This window comes from Sarcophilus harrisii, chromosome 4, assembly GCF_902635505.1.
Source record: "Sarcophilus harrisii chromosome 4, mSarHar1.11, whole genome shotgun sequence".
NCBI classification, from domain to species: domain Eukaryota; kingdom Metazoa; phylum Chordata; class Mammalia; order Dasyuromorphia; family Dasyuridae; genus Sarcophilus; species Sarcophilus harrisii.
In genome coordinates this window covers 316,694,288-316,716,498 of record NC_045429.1, presented here as the reverse complement: position 1 = coordinate 316,716,498, position 22,211 = coordinate 316,694,288, and the positions used below count along the sequence as shown (strand labels likewise).

Here is a 22,211-nt window from a genome sequence, read left to right as displayed (position 1 = left end):
TATATCTCAATATTTTCAGCCATCATTGATGAAATTTTTATCAGGCTTAGTTATAAGGTAGAACAAGGAAATGCCTAAAGCTATTATTCTCGGTGCAGAACTGACTCATTTAACCCTGGAAGTGTCAAACAGCTGGCTGCTTTGGGGAAGATTATGGAATTTCCCTTATTCTTCTCCTAATCTGTGCCTCTACCTCCACCCCCAAGAGCAATTCAGGGGAAAACACTGGTCAAGAGGCGGTACTTGGAAACAATTTTACTTTTGTTTAAAGATTAAGCAAATAAGTTATACGACAGTGACAATATGTGGAAAAACTGGGATTTTGTCTGGGAAATCTTGCTGAAAAGAAACAATTGCAATTCTAAAACAACACATTTGGACAGATAGGAAAGAGAGAAGGAGAACTCCTTGTTCTCCATGTGTTTCTTAAGTTAAGGTTTCAAGGCCCCATCATATTGAAGCAGGTTTGGGGCTAGTTGGTAAGAAAGTAGATCTTTTAGTGCTTGGAATGTCCTTTCTAAGATGTAGGAATGTGAAAGGGACAGGATTTGTAATGAAAATTTGAAAAGAGCTACTTTCTAAAAGGAAAGTGGAGGAAGGTTATTAAAATAAATGAAGTTTATTTACTAAACAAAAATGGTTATTTAATCATGATGCAATAAACAGCTTGTTATTTTGTCCTTATAAATGTCCTTTTAGGACCTACTTATAATAGATAACAGCTATGTGATCCTGGATAAGTCTCTTGAATTCTTATGTCCCAAATAATTCCTTAAATCAATAAATTGCTGACTAGTTACCAAGCAGGAATTCCACACCAGAAGTCTTACAAACAGATCTGGGTTACTTCTTCCCTTTCCTAAATAAAAACATATTATAGAGAAGCAGCGTACTAACTACTTTAATGGAAAAAGGCAAAAGACAAACCTACAAACAAAAGCAAGAACTCTATATTTCCTTTCATTACCAACTAAAATCATGATTCCTTATTTCTCTATCTGCTTGCCTACTCAAAAATGTGCCAGGTTTTGGGAGACCTTGTTCAATGTTTGCTCCTACAAATGTTTAGATTCTATTGGTTGTCAGATAAGGAGATTAAAGGGGAAATGGGTATTACCAAAGAGAGAATGTCACAAGATGATTTGGGGATTTTGAATTATGTTCCAGGTTGACATTCCTAAGGTTAAGAGAGCATCCCTTATTTGACAGTTGGCCAGGGAGCACTTGGGCAGAAGAGAAATAGAACTGAATATTTATATTCAAGCAAAGTATCTCCAAAGAGCCTCTGGAGAACATAGGGACCCAGCCAAAGGAAGTGGAGGAAACTGCATTTGGCTCCTATTAAGCATAAATGTGATAAAATATGATTTATTCCTGAAAAGGGAGTTCAGTTGTCAGGAAAGTTATCAGGTTTACAACCTCGAGGGAGGTTTAAATTATTCTTGGGCTATAGAATTGTTGTTATTTGAATCTTTTATTTTACATAGAGGATAATCAGAACCAATGCACACACTTTGTAGTACAGGTAAGCTCCCATTAGTATGAATACTGAATCTGGTAAAGTTTTCATTTGTATTTAAGTTTGGGTTTTGGAAGTTAGAATTATGTAAGATATGGTCATCAGTTCCAATGCAATCAAAATATTCAGTCTTAATTTAAATAATGGATTTTTTTTTTTTTAACAGGATTCATTATTCACACTAACTGGGACCTAGCTATAGAAAGAATCCTGGATTAGAAATTGGATTTTAGTTTTCATCTTGGTATTTTCACTAATTGACTCTGTGACAATGAATTATTTAATGATTGTGAGTTTTTATTTTATGACTGGCTCTTTTCTAGGTTTCCAAGGTTGAATGGTGACAGAGAAAGCATTTATTAGATACTTTTTAATAATATGCCAGGGATGATGCCAGACACTGAGAATAAAAACACAAGGAAAAAAAAAAACACCCACACACCCTGTCTTCAGGCAGCTTACATTCTAACAGGAGAAGATGACATCTGAAGAAAGCTGAAAAATCCAATGGAGGTGGGGAATATTTCCTATATGAAGACAAGGTCCAGAAGGAATATTAAACTGAACCAAGTTTGGAATAAACATGATTGATGTGAGTACTTCAAATGGAGTTGGGTTTTTGTTTTGTTTTTTAGATGATCCCACCAATCAAAGGAGAAGATTGTAGAGGGAGTATAGTAAAATTGTTGTCATAAAAACAAGCTGAAGTTCTGAAACAAGTCTTGAGGAACCATGGGCTAAACCAGGTTTGGAATTTGGAATCGTTTGACTGACTTTCAGAAATTATTTCCTTAGAGAGTGTTTGTTGAAACATTTTTAAGACCAAAAGATTGATGGCTAAGGCTTCAACCAGCCAACGAAAAATAATTTCATAATAATAATAATCATACTATTATGTAATTATTACAATATTATATAATTATGACAAATTCAGTTCCTAAAGAGAACATATTACAATTTCATCATACACCCTTCACACAAACATTGAAAAGCTTATGCACAAAAGAAATCAGTGAAGTTATAAAGGAAATAGTTAAATGGAGGGAAAAATTTTATAAGAAATTCTTGAAAAAGTTTGATATCTAAGATATTGAGAGCAATAGCCATGAAGATGAAGTGTTACCCTCACCGTCACGTCCAAATCCAAAAACTTGTTGGCAAACCAGTCAACTAGAATCATAAAGTAACCAAAGGTGAGATGGGAGGCAATATGAACAGAGTGGGGCAAAACTATCATTATTGCTGCTACCCAAGAATTCTAATTTAAATCCATCATTGTGACAAAAATGACAAAGGAAGAAAATGGCAATTGTGAAAAGGGCTATGGGCGAATAGACATGCTGATGCATTGTGTTGGAGTTTTGGTCCAAAGCACTGTGGAACTATATCTAAAAAGATACTAAACAATATATACTGTTTAACCCAGAGTACTACTCCAAAGTGAATATATCAAAAAGATCAAAAAGACAGGAAAAGGATTCCTATGTTCCAACATATTGATAGTAATACTTTTTGTCATAGCATAGATCTGGAAATAAAATGAGTTGAGTTCCATCAATTGCAGAATAGCCAAACAAATGATGTTATGTAAATATAATTTAATATTATTGTTATATGAGAAAGGATATAAAAGATAAATTTGGAAAAATCTGGGGAAATTTGCATGAACTGAGACAGATCAAAATGAGAACTGGTACAACAATTTATAAAAATAATATAAATAAATAAATAAAATTATAACATATCTAATATATAAAGTATGTAACATGATATAATATATAATATAATATAAATATGTAAAATTTACAATTAAGTAAAAAATGATTTTGAAAGACCTAAGAACATTCATCAGGATAATGATCAATATATCTAGATGTGTAATGATGAAACACATTTTCTGTTTCTGGTAAAAAAAAAAATGATACATAAGAGGTACAAAATAAGACATGCCAGATACAACCAGTGGGTTGATTTCTTTGTTTATTTGATCTGGGAAGGCTTCTACTTTTGGTAGTATAGGTGGGGAGTGAATGGGTGGTAACAGTGATTAAAAAAAGAAGAATTCAATAAAATATTTAAAATACTTACAAGGAAGAAGAGGGACATGTAGAAAGGGACAAACCAGACAGTTTTGTTACTATCATGTTAAATTTAATATATGTTTAAAAACTGTAATTGTAAAAATTGCTCACAATTTTGTATATAATACTCTTTACTTTTCTTTGTACTTTGAAATATTCATACTCTTTGCTATTTCATAATTAAAAAGAGAAGAAAAATCATCACAATCAAACAGTTGTCCAGAGCCTTTTCTTCCTTTGAGCATAATCACAAGTCCAAAACAGAAAGAGAGAGAGAGAGAGAAACAGAGATAGATAGATAGAGAGACAGAGAGAGAGACAGAGACAATGATGGAAACAGAGAGAGATAGAGAGATAGACAGACAAAGACAGAGAAAGAAAAACAGAGAGAGACAGAGACAGAGATAGAGAGATACAGAGAGACAGGGATACAGAGAGATGGAGACAGAGACACACAGAGAGAAAGACAGAGAGAAAGATAGAGATGTAGCAAGACAGAGAGAAAGATAGAGAGAGACAGTGATAGAGAAAGAGAGAGAGACAGAGAGGGAGACAGAGAGAGAGAGAGAGTTAGGGACAGAAAGAGATGGAGACAGAGAGAGAGAGAGACAGAGACAGAAAGAGAGACACACACAGAGAGAGAGACAGACACAGAGACAGACAGAGACAGAGGCAGATAGAGAGAAACAGAAAGAGAGAGAGAGAGAGAGAGAGAGAGAGAGAGAGAGAGAGAGAGAGAGAAGAAGGGAAAGAGGGTGGAAGAAAAAAGGGAGGGAGGAGAGAGAGGGAGGAAAAGAGACAGAGGCAGAGTTAGAGACAGAGACAGATCTCACACACACACACACACACACACACAGAATAAAGGAAACCCTGAAGACAGAGGAAGCAGTCCCTCTTCATCTATTTCTTTACACCTTACAGTCTGTTACTTCAACCAACCTCTTTTAGGGTACCCTATAGGTGGGAATGGACAGTCTTTTCACCCCAAAACCAGTATATATTCCTCAAGCTCCTCAAGGAAAAGCACCCAAAGATTCAGAACTGGTTCTTCTCATTCTAGAAAGTACACTCCAGGACAATGAGCATATGCTTGATTTGTTCTCCGGGAGAATTCTCCATGTCCTTAGGTTTTAAATTCCCTTAAAACTAAATCCTGAAATGGAGAAAATATTGATTTGAAATAATGGAGCTGCTCCATTGAAATGTTAGCTCCATAAGTGCATCAGAGGTATTCATGCTAGTCTTTTCTCTCCCCCTCCCCTCCACACCATGGGGCAGGGAATCTCTGAGGAAGTCAAGACCTGAAGGTAGCAGGGAACTAGCTTCGGGGAGAAGAGTTAGTTGGGAGGGGGTCTAGCTCTCTCCTGAGAATGGGGTCAAGCTGTGGGCAAGGGCTAATCCAAAGGTCAGGTCTCAGTTCCGGTGTCTTCTGGGAGGACTCGGAAGTTTCTCGGGACACATTGCCAGCTTTGTTTTGCAGCTGCTCGCTGGAGATCTGGCTCCAGAGAGCTGTTTGTTTTGGCCAGAAGAGCTACACAGAAACAGTAGTAGGACAATGTGGAGGGGAGGGGCAGGGGCAAGGGCTAGGGGAGCGTAGGACTTCTGTACTTCCAACTGAGAGAAAAGATTTTGTTTAAGGGTGGTGTCAGGAACCACAGGCTGCCTTAAGGATCCAGTTGTGACTTGGAGTCATGACATCAGCCTCTGGGGACTTTAAGGTTAACTGAACTAACTGGACAGAAACAACCATCCAACTTAATACATGCCTGGGAAGACTGAACAAAATCTGGCTCCTTGGAAATCAGGCTTTGGAATCCTAAGTAAAATGCCACTTATTAAAGGGTCAAATAAGTAGTACTTAGTTTGCCTGTAACTGTTGTGATTGGACAAGGAGCATAGAATAGAGAGGCTCTTGGAGGATCAGAGCCATCAGTGGGCCTGTGACTAGAAGGCTGAAAGAATATGGCAGAGGTGTCTAGGAAATTGTATTGATAAATGTGGTTGAGGATGTTTGTGTCCTCCAGATTAGAGGATATTCTTCTGCTTTTGAATTCTGGGATGACCTTAGCCAGTAGGAAAATCACTAAAAGGAGCATCTAGGAGTAAGACTATAGGACATTTGGGATGTACTTTGTCATATCACTAAAAAGTAGAATTCAGGTTGGATAGAGAAAGAACTCTTTAGATACTCATCTACTAATGCAGGTAAAAAGCTAGGTCCATCTTCAAGCTATAAGAAGAAGGGAAATATTCTTCTAAGAGGAAACACATTAGTATGTGCAATGAGGCTGGTTTCCTCCATCTTTTTGTAGAAGGTTATTATTTGTTATAAGGAGGGCTTTTCTATTTTGAGGGGAAGGGGTGTAAAATTGGGGAAGGGGGCTGGGAGCCTAATGATAGGGATACTAAAGAAAGAAAAAACCCTAATGAATAATTTTTAAAATAAATAGAAAGAAACCCAGGAGGCATCAGAGAAAACAGGTCAGTATTAAAATGACTATGTCATATTGAAACATACAAGATGTCATATTTTAGCTATAAAAGTTTAAGACTGCACTAAAATTTTTGGGACACTCTATACAAAAGACCTGCATGAAGACCCATCATTTCACATGTCAGTCTTCCTTTTCTGTTTTTCTTTTCTTTGTTTTCTTTATTTGTTTTTATACAGAGTAAAGTTCATATTTGTTGATATTTGTTGTTTATAATTATGAAAAAGAAAAATTTTTTAAATCATAAGGCAACCTTAAAATAAGATTATGCTTTAAAAATGGCTGTGGAAATAATCCAAAGTACAGGCTTTGTGCATGCTAATTCTTCTTGCCAAATCACCCTGAAAGTCCACTTTACTTTGACAATACAGCAATCTACCCTCATGGTCTTTTTCTTTAAAATAGTGTAGCCTCTATATTCATGGAGCTGTATTGTATTTTGGCTTGCCTATGGGAGTGGGGATGGAATAGACTAGGAGCTTGGTAATCGAGGTAAGTAAAGGCAGACAGACAGGAACAGTCTCTGATAAACCCACTGAGTGAATCGCTAAGTTCTTAAGCAGATCAACAGGGCTTTCATCCCTGATGCAGAAGTATAGGCTCTTCTAGGACTTTCAGTGATATGTTACTTTACTCAGTGAGAATGAATGGTGGAACTTAAATCTTGGAGGCAGCTTCACCTTCATTTCCACTATATTTCTCCTGAAAAGGAACTTCAAAAAAAAAGGCAGAAATGGTGATTAACATAATTATTTCTATCTACTGGTACCCTTTGAAGGAGGGCTAGCTCAGTGTTTATATATGGAAGAGCCCCTTGCGTATCTATATACTGTATCTTTTAGGATACATATTTAACTGGGAGAGATCTTACAGGCTAAGACCCCTCTTCCTTTTACAGTTGAGAAAATAAGGACAAAGAGGTTAAATGTAAGTCATTTAAATGAGGGTCACAGAGCAAAAAGTCTTTAAAACAGGATTTGAACCTGTGACTTCTTGATTCCAAAACCAATTTGCTAGTCACTAGACCATACTGCTTCATTCCTAGTAGAACATGACAGAGGGTTTATCTTAGGACTCCATTCTTTGTCCAGGAAGAAAATTAGGGCCCAGAGGTATATAGCCCACAACTTGAACCTAGTATACTAATTGATTATAATCCTTCTGGTCTTCCCTTCCTCAACCTGTATTTCTCTTTTGCCTGAAAAGGGGACTTTAGGAATAAGAGGTTAATGTGCCTTTGGCAAGTGCTGGGAAGATGGAAATATGTTTGACACATGCTCAGCCCAGATTGCAAAGAAATGCTACCAGCAGGATACAATTAATGACTGAGGAGGAGGAAGAAAAGATTGCAACAAGATGGTCCTCTCCCCCATGTCCCTTATTCCCTTGCTTTGGCCACATTCCATACTGCTGAATATACTGAGGGTAGATAGACAGAGATACTGGGCTTTGAGATGTAGCTGAAGATGTCTCTAGGCATTTCACTCAACCCAGGACTGGAATTCAAGGTCCTCAGAGAGAAACTAGATGTCATACTGGAAATCAGCTAGCAGGCACTATCAAAGTTTTGAAAAACTTTGACCGTTTGGGCCCTCAGATTAATTTGAAAGAGAGAGAGAGAGAGAGAGAGAGAGAGAGACAGAGACAGAGACACAGAGACACACAGAGACACAGAAAGATAGAGACAGAGACAGAGGCACACAGAGACAAAGACAGCAGACAGACACAGAGACACGGAGAGACAGAAACAAAAGGACAGAGACAGAGAGAGAATGAATTGAAGTAGAATAATTAAAATGATTAAAATGGTTAAAATTAGATAAAAAAAAGTCCACAGCTAGCTAAATCGTTGTTTGATCCTTATCTATGATTACAGAGCTTTATGTTCCATATCTGAAAAGGAAAACTTTATTTGAGTCTCTAAAACTTAAAAAAATTCATTTTCTCCTGTTCCCTTCCTGTTCTTTAGAGAAAATCTTCATTTCCTATTCACCACATCACAAAGCCTTAGGTTTTGATATTAGGCAAAAGTGAGGCTTTAAACTCCAAAGAAAGATACAGATCTCTCTATCAATGTATCAATGTATAACCTATATCAGATTGCTTGCCTTCTCAAAAAGGAGAGGAAGGAGGAAGGGAAGAATAGAATTTGAACTCAAAATTTAAAAACCAACCAAAGTTAAGGATTGTTTTAACATGTAATTAGAGGAAAATAGAATATTATTAAAAATGAAAAATATTGGATATTGACTGAATAGAAGCATAACCAGTTAGTCAATAAGCATTTATTAAACACAATATGCCAGGTACTATGTTAAACACTGGGGTTACAAAGAAAGTGAAGTCACTGTTCTTATTCCTACCTTCAAATGGGGGAGGTAATAACTAGATTTGTAGAAAACATATGCAGAACAGATGTAAGATAATGTTAGAGGGCCAGTCTTGGAGGCAGAAAGTTTCATCTTCCTGAGTTCAAATCCGCCTCAGACACTTACCAGTTATGTGACCCTAGTCACATAATTCTGTTTGTTTCCCTTTATCTGTAAAATGAGCTGGAGAAGGAAATGGCAACCCACTCAAGTACTTTTGCCAAGAAAACCCCAAATGAGATCACAAAGAATCAGATATAACTGAAAAATGATTGAAATCTTACAGAAAAAGCTCTGGGGTGGGACTGGAGGAGGGCAGTTCAGAAAAAGCTTCCTGTAAAATATAGGATTTGAATTGAGTCTTAAAGGAATTCAGGAAAACTAAGTGGGAGAGGTAGAGGAAGGTGAGCCTTCTAGGCATGGGGAACAGCATGGAGTTGGAAAATGGAGTATTGTGTTTGAGGGACCAAAAACTCAGAAGGCTGAATGGGTATCAGAAAAGATTGGGTATCCCAAAGCTAATTCAGTGACTTCCAATCCTTGCCCATCTAAGGCCTTTGTTGTTGTTTTTTATCTTTACTCTCCAAAAGGACCATGAATGACATCAGGGAGGTGACTCCATGACATGCAAGTGAGTTGGATTTAAGTGAGGGAGGGTTGCGCAAGGTCACTTGCTTCACTTTCCCCTTTAGAGCCATCTGGATCCACTGACCAGATAGATTGCTTTTAGGGGAAAAAAAGAGAACAGAATATAGAGCTTGGATTGCTAGCTTTTTCTAATTATGAGAATAGTGACTAGGACACTGATCTTGGAATTAGGAATTAGGAAGATATGTGTTCACAATCTGCTCTTGGTTGTGTTTCTATTTCCTCATCTTTTATTGGGGGGAGGTTAAAAATTTCATTGTTGTTGAGTTCTTTCAGGCATGTCCAACTTTCTGTGATCCCATTTGAAGTTTTCTTAGCAAAAATAATAGAATGGTTTGCTATTTCCTTCTCCAACTCATTTTACAGATTAGGAAACTGAGGCAAACATGTTTAAGTAAATACATAGTAAGTATTCTGACTCCAGTTCCAACATTCTATCTACTGTGCCACAATCTCTTCCACCTAAATCTATGATTTTTTGAGAACTGAGCCCATTTTGCAATTCTTAAAGAGAGCTGAACTACCTAGTAGTCTCTTCCAAACCAAAATGCTACTCCGGTCTTTCTTCAAAAGGCCTTCAGATACCACAGAGCAGATATAACTTTGTCACTCATTGCTTCCTGCTCCTTCTTAAATTCAAATTAGAATTCCCTTCCTGGGTAATGTGGCATATGGCTGAAGAGATTGGAGTAGACTTTACTTCTCTATCAGTGGCTTAAGCCCATGTTAACTCTGCACAGGCCCTCTAACATTTACTCTGTGGGTTTGTTAGAGATTATTCCTGTCTACCTGTCTCTACTGTTTTAAAAGAGGGGATATCAGATATAAGAGTCTTTGGATTTTTGGAGAAATTACATGTCATTATGAGTTAGGAGAATTTTCTTCCCCTCCCCCCCCCGAAGGAAAGAATAGATAATTTCATGAAATTCTTTCCAATTTTTAGATTTCTGCTAATTAATTAGGTGATGTATTAGTGGAGCAAGGCCATGAGTTCTAATCTGGACAGTCTTACCCAAAGTCTTTTCCCTGGTAGAATTCTTCCAAAGGAGTATGAGTCCACTCAGGTCTCAGTGAGATGATAATAACTAATAATAAATAACATTTATGGTACTTTAAGTTTTGTAAAGTGCTTTATATATGTTAGCTCATTTATCATCACCACAACACTGTAAAACATGCTATTATGATGCCCATTTTACAAATGATGAAACTGAGGCACACAAAGGTTAAGTGATTTGCTAGTATCTGAGGCAGAGTCTTCCTAACTCCAAATACTATCCTGTATCTATTCCACGCCGAATATGACTATTATAGTTTTCACTTTTGGGCTGAGGAATTCAGAAGTGTGGAGGTGGAAGGGAGCAGTATTGTATGAGCCCTGAGACCTTGCCTAGCTTCCTGGGAGATTTCCTCCTCATTTCTCCCAAGGTACCCTGGATTGCTCTAAGATTCATGAGTCTTACTGGGCATTACTCCAGAGCTAAGGTCGGGGAGTTTTGTTGGACAGATAGGACAGATGGGGTAAGATTGCTTCTTTCAAGCAAAACCATAGGGGGAGGGAAAGGGTTTGTTAGGGAGAATAGCAATGACCTCGGTCTATGGTCAGATCAAGTTACAGTGGCTGAGCTTTCACTTGTCAAAAAAAGAAAAGGACCAAGCAATGTTATAAATGTGAATTATAATTGTTATAGCATTATGCCTTTCTTTGATTTCTAGGGCTTGACACAATACATGGCACATTGTAAACAAATTATTAAGTTCTTGCTAAGTTTGTGGAGCCTGCCTATTAAAGGACTAATGAAGCTTCTAGGTGGTGAAATGGATAGGGTCCTGGAATTGGAATCAGAAAGAGCTGAGTTTTAATCTCTTTTTGAATACTTACTAGCTATGGGACCTTGGGCAAATAACTTCACTTCTGTCTGCCTCAGTTTCCTTATTTGTAAAATGGGGATAATAACACCTACATCCTAAGACTCTTGTGAAGATAAAATGTGATAATATTTGTAAAGCACATTGCAAACTTTAAAACAATACAAATGCCAAATATTATTACTGATAAATTGAGCAGATAGGGGAGTGCCCAGGGCAAAATTTAGCCCATCTCCAGGATAAAACCCTTCCTCTCCTAATCTCCAGTAACCAATCTCTTCTCCATTTCCAGTTGTCCTGATTTATACCTGGGCATTGGATCCAGATAGTTCTAGAGGGAAAATGAGGCAGGTGACCTTGCACAGCCCTTCCTCACTTAAATCCAATTCCTTTGGATGCAATGGCATCGCGTCCCTGATTTCATGGTCCTCTTCAAGAATGAAGGATAAACTACAACAATCTCATTCCAAGCATCTAGATACTGAACAAACTTTGGAAGTCCCACTGCTTCCCGACTTAGGATGGGAACAGGGAATTTTTCTCCTCAGTCTGGTTCAGGTATCTGATGTGGGAAACAGGGTTCTTTGAGTTTTACTTCTGGCCTATTTATAACTAATAATAAATAATAACTAATAAATTTATAACTAATAATCATTTTATCAGTTGAACCTGATGTAGGGGTAGTACTATGGACAATAAAAAAGACTGTTATGATTGGTGAAATTTGTGCTATAAGCAAGATAGCAAGACAGACCTATTTCCTCTCTTTACTATGAGAATCTGTCATTCTTGGACAACATTCTCTGTCTCTCTCTGTCTCTGTTTTCCCCCCTCTCTCTGTCTGTCTCTGTCTCTGTCTCTCTCCTCTCTTTCTTTCTTTGTCTGTCTCTTTGTCTTTGTCTTTGTCTCTGTGTTTGTCTCTCTGTCTCTGTCTGTCTGTCTCTCTTTCAACCAGCCTGTTCTCCCTACAGTCTCCAGGGAGGCTCAGGCTCATAGAGAAGAGTAAAGTTCAGACTGTGATCTCTGGATTGCAACATAAAGGAAGCACATCCCTGGAATTTTGGTTCCTAGGAATTCCCTTATATCTTTTCTACCTCACCCCCTTTCCCAAGTTACAGTTCTGGCTTCTACTTTATGTCTTTCTTCATCTCTCATGTCCCATGGTCTCAACATACAGTCTTTCTCATTCTAGAGAATGGTTCCTGAATGTGTCACAGCTAACTCTTATGCTCAAAAATCCCTTCAATGATGGGGGAATCAGAATGTAGGTCCCTTTCCTTTCCTCCGGGTCTATTGCTGTTCCCAGTCATTATGCTCCTTCTTCCTTCATGAGGATTTAGAAAGCTATTTTAGGTGTGCCTTGGCCTGAATAGTGAGCTGTGACAATTGCAGGGGGGTTGGGTTGGTGGGTGGGTGAATTCTTTAACTTGATCTAAGCACTTGGGAGTTAGGGATGCTTGAATGCAACTTGCCATTTATGCAAACTACATGCAAATGAAGCTGCCTGGATTAACTGTGGAGGGAATAAATCCCCATAGCTTTACTTAGGAGGGTATCATAGAGCTTCCTATGCCTGTCTCAGAGTGATTGTTGGAGCTCAAGGAGGGAGGGTTGTTGTGAGAAGAAGGAGACGGCTCTGTTCTTAGTTACTATCCTCTTGATTTATTGGCTAATATGTTCTCCTATATAACATATACAAATCTATTCTCCAGCTGTGTTATTTCTACCTATCACGGTTTTTTCTGAATAGATAAATCCTTTAAACTGTGTTAACAGAAGCCTAGGTGGGACTTAACTAGATTTTGGAAAGACTGGACAAAGGTTGTAACAGAAAGTAGGGAACTGGGATCTGGGGGTGGGTGATGGGGGTGAAGGATAGGGGGAAGCTAAGGATGACCGAGCAATGTTCCTAGCTCAGTCTCTCAAACAGGGTAAGCCAAAGTACCTTTTGTATCATCAGGGCTAAATACAAACCCACCCCTTGCTGCCTACCTAGCTCTCTTGCCCCAGGAGTGTATTCATAGAATAATAAAATGTTTGATCAGGAAGGAAATTTAATCTGCTCATTTTAGAAAAGAGAAGTGAGATCAAAAGAAGTGACTTGTTCAAGCTCACACAGTTTGTAGCAGCAGAGCCATGCCTAGGATCTATATATACTAACTTCTATTCTGTAACCCTTTTCACTTCATCAAAATTCTTCTGATTAACTTTAGGATCCATTCAGTCTTTTGCAGGTCCCAGGATCTTTCTGAACATTCCATTTGGAAACCATGCCAGGCAGCTGCACTAGTTAATTTAAATTTACATACTTGGAGATAGAGTCTCATGAACTTGCAGATTTATGCAAAATAAGATGCAAATCCCCACGTTGATTCTTTTGTTAGTAATGGAGCCAGGGTGGAAACCAACGTCTCCTGACCGATTTTCTTCCCAGTCTAGTGCTTTGTGCTCCAAAATAATATTCTCCTATCTGGGACCTTGAAGCTATTAGCCTCTCAGCTAAGGTTTCTGGTGGTCCTTATCATTCAAGTCTTCTGTTTCATGTTTCTAAAATCAGGGAAATTGGAATGATAAAAGTGGATTGGTAAAAAAGAAAAGACAAAGGAATACATCCAGCAATGACAAACGGGGTGAGGGAGATGGCAATCAAGTTTTACCTTGAAAATTACCTGAGACAAGAGAGCAGCTCCAAAGTCCTTTGAAAAGCATATGCAAACAATATGCAAATATGCAGAGCCCTACTGTTTTCTACTTCTGGCTGTGGTCCTTACACAAAACCCATTGGAGTTTCCTTGCACTGAAGAAAACAGTTCTGAGGAGTTCATGTTTCCCAAGTGAAAAATAGGTCTTTTGGCTCTTGTGTTCAACCAAATTGTGAGAAGATGTGGGTCCATGAAGATGGATACTGGCAAGTGATGGTGATGAGGGGCTGGCTGGGTTTCTCATATCCTCTCAAAACCAGATGTGTTTCTGAGTTTATTTCCTGTCTCCACTTTAGTGAAATTTTAAGAGACTGCTTAGTGGATGTAGATCTGGAAGGGACTTCTGAGGCTATCCTATTCCAATCCTCTCATTTTACAAATGAGGAAACTGAGGCACAGGGAGATTAAGCAACAGTCACCTTGGTAGTAAGCATCAGAGGTGCAATTTGAACTCGTATTCTTTGGCTTCTTAGTCAATGCTCTTTTCACTTGATCATGCCTGTCCAGCATCCACCCTGAATTCTATCAGACTTAGATTGGACATGTACCACTGTAGTGGAGTCCTACTATTGCAGGAACTTGTTTGCCCTAACCATTGAGATTCTGCACTAATTCTTTGACCCCTCAGGGAAAGAACAAAAAGGGGAAGGGAGAGCAGGACAAGAAAAGAGGAAGCCAGAGAAGATTCAATAGCTCTTAAAATGAAAATTGTGGGATAGGGAGCAGTAAGGTATTAGATCACTCTCCAAGGCAGACTGGCCATCTGCCCTGATGCTTCTCCATGGGTTACTTGCCTTGCATGCATTAAGCTTCCTTAGTCAACATCTATGAAGACTGCAATAAAATTTATATTGTACAATTTAAGTAGTTCCACTTGAACTGAATTAAGGTTGTTGGGACTGTACAAACATTCACTGGGTGGTATGTACCTCCTCTCCCCTCCTTATTTCCTTGTAAGGTAATAAGTCTTTTGAAATGACCAAGGTTCATTTTTTCCTCTCATGCTTTGTCCCTCTGAGAACTAGAAAGCCAGGATCACCAGGAACCTTCTTTTCTCCTATTAAAAACACTGTATCTTTCCGAGGACACAAGAGTATGTAGTTAAAAGAAATTTCAATCACTAGTATTTAGCACAATCCAATCTATAGTTTTTTTGAAGATAACTCAGCCCAGAATGAAATAGTCAGGAGACACATAGGGTAGAGTTGGCCTTCCAGAGAGAAATAAGTTTTATGTAGCTTCAGAGAAAAGATGAGAGACTGATAGACTTCTGTTTGAAAGGGATCTTGAGTTGATATCATTATAATGGAAGCATTGGCCAATAAGAGTACAGTCTTTAAAATATATACAAAAGGATTTGCCTGATATTGGCACACATGAAGCTTGGTGAACCTGCTTTTTATGATGAAAAGGCTCTTTTTCTCAGTCAGAGCACTATAGGTATCCTCTAACTTTCCTGTTGGCTCACCATGCAGTGATCAAATAGGCAGATGAACCAGAACTGAGTGGATATATAAAAGATTGGAAATGAGGTGCTTTCTCTTTCCTGGTAAAAGGAAGTGCTATGAATTGCTGGGGCAGTCCCCTACTGAGCTTGGCTGTTGTGGTTCCTTGTTGACCTTAAAATGAATTCCAGTTTGCTGGACCTCTTGTGGCTCTTCTAACCTTTCAAAACTTACCAGGTACTTCTATCTTCAAAACTTATTTCCCCTAAAATCAGAAAGAATGAACATAACACACACAGAGAAACAGAAGTGTCATGTGACCACATGGCCACAAGATGAAAAAAAGTGAAGTTTTTTTCACTATTGTGTATTAGACCATTAAGGAACATATTCTGAATGAAGGAAATGGTTCCTCAAAGCATACACTTCCAGAAGCAGACTTAGCAAACCGCTGTGGGGATGGAGGCAGAACATATTGCACATGCTTCAATAACTGGGCCTTCATAGATCAGTCCCTTAACTACATTTATTTTACTTGTGCAAAAAACAGGGCCAGAGAAGATGCTCCAGGTCACATGAATATTACATGTGAGAGTCAGTCCTGATTTCCAGGCTTTTTTTTTTTAAACATATCATAGGATTCTTTGAAACAAAGGTACAAGGGTTATGGGAATTTCTGCACATTCACATTAAATATTTCCATAATATGACAGTGTGATATAATATCTAGAAGTCCAGCATTGGCTAACAGAAAGATATGGATTCAAATCCTGACTTTCTCAGACTATTATAATTCTGAGCAAGTAACAATTTCTAATATTCTAGGTAGCACTCTCAGATTATAAGTTATGGACAAATTATGCTAGCATCAGTGTACAGAGTTTCTAAAGCTGAGCTCCCCATGTGAATGAAATCACAAGTCCAATGATAAATAAATAAATATTTATGATTTATTATGTTTTATTTATTGATTTATTCACTTGTATTTATATTTTATTATTTATTCATATTATACTTTATCACTAATAATCACAGGTCCAATAAAATTATGTACTCTATTCTTTTATTATCATATACTGAATATATAGCTGGAGTACTTTTGGTAACAAGACCAAAGTCCTTCTGAGGAAAGAAATCATATTATCTTTACAGGTGAATTGATGACAGCCATATTTCTAGTGATCATCACATTATCCCACATGATCATGTCTCCTACTCATCACCCCCATATTTTGACCTGGTAATCTTTGGGTTGTTTTTTTCCTCACATGTCAACTCTAAGTGTGCCCTCTTGAAGTTCACTTTGACCTTTTTGCTGATTCAGCTGGATGTAGCTGTACAGTTCTTTCCTGTTTCCTTTCCTGAGTAAATGTGCATGAGAACCACTGGAAGATCATACCATTTCCTTAGAGCATAATCTCTAAATTCTCTATGGGTTTGAGTGCAGAGAAAAGGAAGAGTTGGTTGGATTAAAACAGAAGGTTTTTTATTTTAATTTTGTTTTCTGGTTATACTTGTACATTCATTTTTAGAAAGCACATTTTCTTGGGAGAGAAAAATCAGAACAAAAGGGAAATCAGAAGAAAAAGAAAAAAAAAGTGAACATAGCATGTATTGATTTACATTCAGTCTCCATATTTCTCTCTCTGGATGCAGATGGCATTTTCCATCCAAAATATGTTGGGATTGCTTTGGATCATCAAACTACTGAGAAGAATCAAGTCTTTCATAGTTGAGCATCACACAATCTTGTTGTTACTATGTGGAATGTAGTTCTGGTTCTGCTTGTTTCACTCAGCATCAGTTCATGTAAATCCTTCTAATCCTTTCTAAAATCAGCTTGTTCATCATTTTTAATAGAACAATAATATCCCATTACTTTCATATACCATAATTTATTCAGTCATTCTTCAGTTGATGGATATCTACTTATTTTCCATTTCTTTGCCACCACAAAAAGAGCAGGTACAAATATTTTTGCACGTATGGGTCCTTTTCCTCCCTTTTCTCTTTCCTTGGGATACAGATCCACTATATGGCACTGCTGGATCAAAGGATATACACTTTTATACCCTTTTGGGCATAGTTCCAAATTGCTTTCCAGAATGATTGAATCAGTTCATATCTGCATCAACAAAAAGCAGGAATTCTTAACTTGAGATCATTGGATGCACCCAAAGTGTCTATGAAAAGATTTTAGAAACCTCTGTCAACTTGGTTGGGGGAAAAAAAAAATCTTTATTTATACTAATCTCTAATTGAAATTTATTATTATTTATTCACAAGAAAGAGGAAAACAGGCAAAAGCCCTTATTAATATCTACATAAGCTAAATAGGCTAAGCTCATAATATTACATAATGTTAGATCTGGAATGGATAATCTTTTCTCCTATTTGTTGATAAAAATCTATGCTTACCAAAAGCTAGGACTGTTAGTCTCTGTATCTCAAAACCTAATATAGTTCCTGGCACATAATAGGTATTTTGTAAATGCTTATCAGTGATTGATTTATTTACTTCAGTTACCTTACTTTACATATGTAGAAATTTAAAGCCTAGAGAGGTTCTAGGGTTTTTCCCAAAGTCACACAGATAATCACACAAACTAAGACTTAAGTAGGGATGTGCTAAGTCACTCCTATGACTCATATACCTTGGAAATCAGCAAATCCTACAGATCAGGACTTGATTTATTGTTTTCTTGATTACCTAAACTGAAGACAGTGATGAAAAATATATTCATAATACAGATTAAACTTCAAAGTGTGTTGTGTGTTTTTGGAGGACTGGTTGTTAAACATTTACTAGCATACTCCTAAATTAAGGTCTTTTGACTCCAAGTTCAATATTCATTCTACCCCACCAACTTACCTTCCAAAACTAGCTTCACAATTCAAACTACTCATGGAGCAGTGAAAATACATTTATTTACACAGTCACCCACACCTATCCACCCACCTATACCCACAGTCACAGCCACACATACACACATATACTACCATGCTGAGTTGGGTATCTAAGAATCTAGATTTAAATTCTGACAGTGAAAACACACACACACACACACACACACACACAGACACAGACACACACACACACACACACACACACAAACTACTATGTCTAATCCGGTATCCAAGAACCTAGATTTAGATTTTGGCTCAGAAGTAGAAGTAGAATCACTCATCAGTGTTTGTGCTACAAGTCCTTAGAAGGAGTACCCACTCATTTTACAAATGAGAAAAGTGAAACCCAGAGAAGCAAAGTAGCATACTGCACAAAGTGATATTTCCACTGTCCTACACTGTTCACTACAAATTATTTGAGTGACTGAATAAATCACTTAACTTGTCTTGATCTCAGTTTAGAATATGAATGAACAGATGAATGGACAAGTATTTAAGCAAGTACCATGTGCTAGGCACTATGCTATGTGTAGTATCTCTTTGAACTATTGGTCTCTCCTCAATCACTCTGGCAGGTCCAGTTCCTGGGAGCTAGCCATTCCAGATCAGTGAATTTATTCCTAAAATTAAGATCCATGAGCTCCCATAATGTCTCACAATTGTCAGCCTATGTACTTCTGTGAATTGAAAATCTTCAACCCTATATCTATGTATGACCTTATGATCATATGTCTTTTATTTTCCCCCAACACATAGTGTAAGGTTTTGTATGTGATGTCCTTCTTGAGCATTTCATAGAAACTGATTAAAATACCAATATTGTCACTTATGTACAAAAAGGCTGGCAAGAGGCAACAAGAAATAGAGGATGAAATACTGGACTTGGCTTCAAATCCTGTCCTAATTGTAGGACTATAAGCAAATCATTCAAACTTTCAGTCTCAGTTTCCTCATTTGTAAAATGGGATTAATTGTAGATATTTCATGGGGTGGTCATATGGCTCAAATGAGATGAGAGTACTTTTTAATCACTAAACGACTATACAAATAACATTGTTATACTATGATTAGAAAAACTAAAGGGTTGGAATTAATACAAGAGCTATCTAAACCTTAATATAATTGTAAATAATCATTAAGAGCAATAATGATAACAACACAGAAATACACAATCACAATACATGAATTCATTATTGACTATGTAGAGAAGATCACAATCATAATGACATCAACAAAAACCTTAACAAGAACTTGTGGGTGGCCAGGAAGTGGGGGTGGGTTGTGGTGAGGAATGGAGACAAGGGTTGGCATGTGATTACAGTTACTTGTAGGGTTATATCATACAATTCTAAAATTTCACAGTTGTAATGGACTTCAATGATCATATAATCCAAGCCAACCTAAAGCATGGATCTCTTGAGTTATAATATCTCTGACAGATAATAACTAGCTTTTATTTGAATACCTCATCTGGTGAAGAAGAACTTATTACCTCATGACTAATCTCCTACTTTCAGATAGCACTCATTTATATATATATATATATATATATGTATATATATATATATATATATAATTTGTTACATCATTTACATTTCCCAATGTTTCTTTTCCCCTTTTCCTTCCTAGAGAGTAATTTCTTTACTATGGCTTCAATTTGTATAAAATATATCTCAAGAAGTTATATTTGTGTATAGGCTTTTCTATACACAACCTGTATAAATATCAATTATTATAAGATATATGTAAACATTTACCCTGTAGTTAGAAAATTCCATATAAACTTCTGGGGGTAGAGCCAAGATGGTGGAGACAGCACTTGTTTCTTTCTGACCTTCTCCTACAACCCTCAGACTAATTAACAAATTCAGATTCTGAATTAGTTCGGGACTAACAGAACCCACAAATATTGGGAGTGCAACAAATTATCAGAAGAAGATAATTTCAAAGATCGCCAGAAACAGTCTGTTTCAATTGGAAACGGGAGGGAAGCAGCCAACCACAAGGCTGAGCACAAATGACAGCGCAAAGTCCTGGGGTGGTGTGGATTCTGTGGGCGATGTGGCTTTGCAGATGGTGCAGACTATGGATGGCAGAGAATCTATGGGGAGGAATCTACAGGAATATACAACTGCATTGGCCACTCTGCCTTGGTTGCAAGCCAGGAGATCAGCAGAGAAGTTATAAAATATCCAAAACAAACACAAAAGGTCAATAGTGAACCCAAGACACCAGAATCTCACAGAATCTGGCCCTGCCTCACCCAGCACTGGGACTGAATCAGCACTGACCGTGTAGCCATGACCACTTATAGAGAAAGCCACTGCCTGTAGAAGAAGCTTCGAAAACCTCCCCTGCCTTAAAAGCAGACTTTAACTTTTTTTAAAAAAAATGAGTAAAAAAGTAAAGAGAACTCTGATGATAGCTTTTATGGTGAAAGAGAAGAGGAGACTAAAAGCAGATCATGTCCAGATGAAGGCCCAAAAGGTGATATAACCTGATCCCCATCACACAATGCTCTATTACAAGAAATTAAAAAGGGTCTCAAAAGAGAGCTAGAAGAAAAATGGGGAAAGGAAATGAAAACTTTGCAAGAGGGTTTGGAAAAGGCATATAGCTCATTAAAAGATAGATTTGATAAAATGGAAAAAGAAAACAATGCCCAAAATAACAGAATTTGTGAAACAGAAAAAGAAAATAACTCCTTAAAAAACAGAATTTATAAAATGAAAAAAGAAAATCCTTAAAAAAACAGAATTTGTCTAATGGAAAAAACTCCATAGAACAAAACAACTCATTTAAAAATTCAATTGGACAAATACAAAAAAAGCGAAAAAGGTAAATGAAGAAAATAATTCACTAAAATTCAGAACTGAACAAATGGAAATGAATGACTCAATGAGACAATAAGAATCAGTCAAGAGAAACCAAAAAAATGAAAAAAATGGAAAAAAGTAAAATACCTAATTGGGAAAACAACTGACTGGGAAAATAGATCTAGGAGAGACAATCTAAGGATTATTGGACTCCGTGAAATCCATGATGATAAAAAGAGCCTAGACACTATTTTTCAGGAAATCATCAAAGGTAACTGCCCAGATGTCATAAAATCAGAAAGTAAAATGGCCATTGAAAAAATTCACTGAAAACCTTCTGAAAGTGATCCCAAAATTAAAACCCCAAGGAATATCATGGCTAAATTTCAGAACTATACAACTGAGGAAAAAATATTACAAACAGCCAGAAAGAAACAATTCAGATACTGAGGAGCTACAATAAGGATTACTCAGGACCTAGCAGCTTCCACTTTAAAGGATAGAAGGGCCTGGAATATGATATTCTGAAAGGGGAAGGAACTTGGAATGCAGCCAAGAATAAGTTACCCTGCTAAACTTCCCATTTTCTTTCAGGGAAGAAGAGGGACATTCAATGAAACTGTGAATTCATTTATTTTTCAAGAAAAGACCAGAGTTAAACAAAAATTTGACCTCCAAATATAGAACTCAAGAGAAGCATAACAAGGTAAAAAAAAAAAAAAAAAAAACTTTCGAGAACTATTTCTGTTATGGGTATACATAGAGAATACATGTATATACGATATTACTGTTATAATATAAAAAAGAAACTAGAAGTAGAAAGGGGATTGTAGCAGAAAAAAAGGGTGGGAAAGGGGAGGTAAAATGAGGGAAATTACATCTCAGGAAGAGGCAAAGAAAACCTATTATAATTGAGGGAAAGAAGGAAGGGTGATGAATATTGTGTGAATCTTACCTTCATCAGATTTGGGTCAAAGAAAGAATATGAGATTTGTTTGTTTTCACTGAGAAACTTCTCTAACCTTGCAAAAAAGTGGGAGGGGAAAGGAGAAAAGGGAAGGGATAGATTAACTAGAAGGGAAAACAGAAATAGTAGGGGAAAGGTGTAAGAAAGGGGAGGGTCTCTAAAGGGGGAGGACTCCTTGAGACAAGAAGTGCTCATAAGTAAAATACTGGGGAGGAGGGAAAGGGGGAAAGCAAAGAGAAAAATATAATTTGGGATTAATAAGATAGCAGGAAATACAGAATTAGTAGTTTTAACTGTAAATGTGAATGAGGTGAACTCTCCATTAAAACATAAGCAGATGGCAGACTGGATTAAAAGCCAGAATCCTACAATATGTTGTTTACAAGAAACACATTT

General features: G+C 37.2%; 1 long non-coding RNA gene across 1 annotated transcript in view; it reads left to right on the top strand.

Annotated features, from left to right (window-relative positions):
• LOC111720550 overlaps positions 1–21,486 on the top strand; it is a 28,663-nt gene extending 7,177 nt beyond the window's left edge. The window contains exons 3-4 of the long non-coding RNA XR_004233804.1: positions 1,843–2,111; positions 21,443–21,486. This is a non-coding gene — a long non-coding RNA (uncharacterized LOC111720550). The remainder of the gene's footprint in view (positions 1–1,842; positions 2,112–21,442) is intronic.
• Positions 21,487–22,211: the final 725 nt, after the last annotated feature.